Source organism: Vicia villosa, linkage group LG3, assembly GCF_029867415.1.
Source record: "Vicia villosa cultivar HV-30 ecotype Madison, WI linkage group LG3, Vvil1.0, whole genome shotgun sequence".
NCBI classification, from domain to species: domain Eukaryota; kingdom Viridiplantae; phylum Streptophyta; class Magnoliopsida; order Fabales; family Fabaceae; genus Vicia; species Vicia villosa.
In genome coordinates this window covers 116,224,388-116,228,565 of record NC_081182.1, presented here as the reverse complement: position 1 = coordinate 116,228,565, position 4,178 = coordinate 116,224,388, and the positions used below count along the sequence as shown (strand labels likewise).

Sequence of the window (4,178 nt, the reverse complement as noted above, 5' to 3'; positions counted from 1 at the left end):
AGGCCTGCCAAGAAAAATGAATGTATTAAGTTGGAACTGCCGGGGTCTAGGTAACCCGAGTGTAGTTCCGAACCTCAAATACCTCGTCCGAAGATATAAACCGGATGTTTTATTTCTGTTTGAAACAATAAGTTATTCTAATAAAGTTGAGGATTTACGTTACGCGTTGAGTTTTGATTCTTGTTTTACGGTCAATCGCATTGGTCGAAGTGGTGGCATAGCTGTGTTTTGGCGTGAATCCAAAAAGTTTTCTATCCAAAATTACTCTAATAATCATATTGATATGTTAGTTGAAGATTCTATCAATGGTAGCTGGAGACTCACAGGTTTTTATGGGTTACCCAAGAGTACGCATAGACGAGAATCTTGGAATTTAATCCGCAACCTTGCTGACAGTTCCGATTTGCCTTGGTGCATAATTGGAGATTTCAATGACATTCTTTCTTCTGCTTAAAAAAAGGGCCGAACCGATAGGCCAAATTGGCTTATTTCTGGGTTTAGACAGGCTGTCCAAGATACCGGGCTGACGGATGTTCCGCTGGAAGGTTATTCCTTTACTTGGTTCAAGAGCTTAGGAACGGAAAGGGCTGTTGAAGAAAGACTTGACAGAGCCATGATAAATTTGGACTGGAGTATCCTTTTTCCGAATGCGAAGCTAGAATGTTTGACAGCAGCTTCTTCCGACCATTATCCGCTCCTTCTTAGGCGTGACTCTCTTTGGGTTCAGCATTCTGTGCGCAAAGGGTTTAGATTCGAAAATGTGTGGCTCACAGAACCGGGATTCAAAGAGTTCGTGTGTGAGCAATGGCTCACTTGTGATCATGAAGACATTATTATGAAACAGCATGTGTATGGAGAAGAAATGTTAAAGTGGAGTCGACATAATTGGTGTAAAATTCGCAAGGAGATTGATAACACTTGTAAAAAATTGGATACTGTCAGACATAACACTTGTGACAGAGACTTCAATTATTTTGCAGCCCTTAAGAATCGCTTGAATTCGTTACTTGTGAAAGACAATTTATTCTGGAAGCAGAGAGCTAAAGCTCATTGGTACAAGGACGGTGATTTGAATACCCGCTTTTTCCACATCACTGCTACTGTTTGGAAGAAAGTTAATACGATTAAATCTCTAACAAAGGAAAATGGAGACGTTACTAATTCCACTTCAGGAATGTGTCAAGTGGCTCATGACTATTTTGTTGATCTCTTCCAAGAGAAGCCTAGCTCTCGAGATCGGGTTCTATAAGCTATTGATAGTTCTATTACAGATAATGATAACAAGTTGTTGACAGAGATGTTCACCATTGAAGAATTCAAAGATGCTATTTTCTCCATGCAAGCGGATAAAAGTCCAGGACCTGACGGTTATAATCCGGGCTTTTATCATCAGTTTTGGGATACGTGAGGTACGAATATTTTCAACGCTGGTTGTGATTGGCTTGAAACCGGTACTTTTCCAGAAAGTCTTAATAAAACTAATATTACTCTCATTCCTAAAGGCGAAAACCAAACCTCGATGAAGGACTGGCGAACGATTGCTCTCTACAACGTCCTTTACAAAGTGATAGCGAAGGTACTTGCAAACAGACTCAAGAAAATATTAGGGAAGTGTGTCTCTGATAATCAGTCAGCTTTTGTTCCTGGAAGATCTATATTAGATAATGCTATGGTTGCTATTGAAGTGGTTCATCATATGAAGACTAAAACCAGAGGCAAAGTTGGCGAGATAGCGCTTAAGCTTGATATCAGTAAAGCTTATGACAGGATTGATTGGGAGTATTTGAAGGATATTCTTATCACTATGGGATTTTGTCAGAAATGGATTAAGTGGATTATGCTTTGTGTTGAAACCGTTGAGTATTCTGTGATAGTTAATGGTAATACGGTTGGTCCGATTACCCCTAGCCGTGGGCTGAGGCAGGGGGACCCTCTCTCCCCGTATTTATTTATTCTTTGTGCAGAAGGCCTCTCGGCTCTTATCAGAAAAGCCGAAAATAGAGGTGATATTCATGGTATTAAAATCTGTAGGAATGCTCCTATTATATCTCACCTTCAGTTCGCCGATGACTGCTTTCTCTTCTTCAGAGCTACTAATGAAGAAACTAATATTATGAAGGATATTCTTACTACGTATGAGGATGCTTCTGGTCAAGCTATCAATTTCCAGAAATCGGAGTTCTATTGCAGTAGGAATGTTGACTCATATACTAGGAATTTGCTGGCCACCTCTTTAGGAGTTCAACAAGTGCTAGGCACTGGTAAGTACCTTGGTGTCCCCTCTATGGTTGGTAGAAGTAGGAGAGCAACCTTCAAATTTAGTAAAAGATAGAATCTGGAAGAAAATTAATTCCTGGAGTAGTAGAAGCTTATCTCAAGCAGGGAGGGAAACCATGATTAAATCGGTGCTACAGTCTATTCCGACTTATATGATGAGCCTTTTTCTTCTCCCTTCTACTTTGATAGATGAGATTGAAAAGATGATGAATTCCTTTTGGTGGGGTAATAAAAGAGATAGAGCTAGAGGCATTCACTGGTTATCGTGGGATCGCTTATCCATGCCGAAAGATGTTGGGGGTATGGGATTTAAGAATTGCAGTGCTTTCAATTATGCGATGCTAAGCAAGCAAGCATGGAGAATTATGGCTAATCCTGATACTATTGTCTCTCGTCTTTACAAAGCCAGGTATTTTCCTAATTCTGATTACCTGAACTCTAATATTGGTCATAATCCCAGTTATGTATGGCGAAGTATTTGGAGCTCCAAATTTGTGATGAAGGGAGGTCTCAAATGGAGTACAGGATCAGGAGAAAATATTTCGGTATGGAATCAAAATTGGATTTATGATGGTACTTCTATAGAAAATCCGTGGCCACATAATTTGCTCGTGAGTAATCTCAAAGTATCAGATTTGTTGATGCCAAATGGTAAACAATGGAATCGTGAATTGGTTTTGTCTTTAGTAGGTGAAGAGATTGCGCAAAAGGTGCAAAACACACCGCTCTTTCTTTCGGTCCGTGATGACAAATTGATTTGGAGGTGTGAAAAAGATGGAAAATTCTCGGTTCGTAGTGCTTATCGTTATTGCATCAATGAAGCTATTGATACTTCTCATCTTAGAATTAATGAAAATTGGAATCTGTTATGGAATATTAAAACTTCCCCGAGAGTGAAGAACTTCTTGTGGCGGCTATGTCGAGATTGTGTGTCTACTAGACGGAGACTTTTGGATAAAGGGATCTCTTGCCCAGCCACTTGTGTTGGTTGTAGTAATAATGAGGAAAACTCCTACCATCTATTCCTCCAGTGTCCCAAAAGTATCGAGTGTTGGACTAAAGTGGGGTTATGGCCTATGTTGCAACAATGTATCAGCAATGGAGGGACGTTCGCTTCTGTTATTTTTTCCTTTTTGCAGGTTTCAAATCATGACCATCTATCTTTGTTTTCCGTCATTCTTTGGAGCATTTGGAAAGGGAGAAATAATCATATTTGGAATGCCGCGGAAGAACCGACAGAGGTAATATGTCAACGAGCGGCTCAACTTTTGGCGGGATGGAAAAATGCTCAACAACATCGCCAAAACAGTGAAATTAACAATCCTCGGTCAATTGTTACTAGGTGGTGCAAACCTTCTGCTGGTCGTCTCAAGTGTAATATTGATGCATCCTTCTCCCAGAATAAGGTAGGCATTGGTATTTGTATTAGAAATGATGCTGGCCAGTTTATTGCAGCTCGAACAGAATAGTTCTCCCCATGTACTGAAGTGGCTATAGGAGAAGCCATAGGCCTGTTGTCAGCTATAAAGTGGGTTATTAATCTGGGTTTTGATAATATGGATTTTGAATTAGATGCAAAGCAAGTTGTCGATAATGTGATTTCTGTGAAGCCAAACGACTCGGACTTCGGAGCTATCGTCAATGATTGTAGAAGGTTAATTACTCTCTCTTTAAGGAACTCTCATGTTAAGTTCGTTAGAAGACAAGCCAATGAGGTTGCTCATGCTCTTGCACGGGTGGCTCCATCCCTAGCTAGTTTTCACAATTTTACTGATATTCCAACATGTATCCAGAATATTATTATTAATGAAATGATATAGTTTTCTCTTGTCAAAAAAAAATGTAATACATTAATTACAATTAATTAAATTTAACGATTAAAATAGAAAATTATTAGAAGA

The 4,178-nt window shown here is 39.4% G+C and overlaps 1 pseudogene; it reads left to right on the top strand.

The window, feature by feature from the left end:
* The first annotated feature begins 305 nt into the window (after positions 1-305).
* Positions 306-3,746, top strand: LOC131658844 (uncharacterized; annotated as a pseudogene).
* The last annotated feature ends 432 nt before the right edge of the window (positions 3,747-4,178 follow it).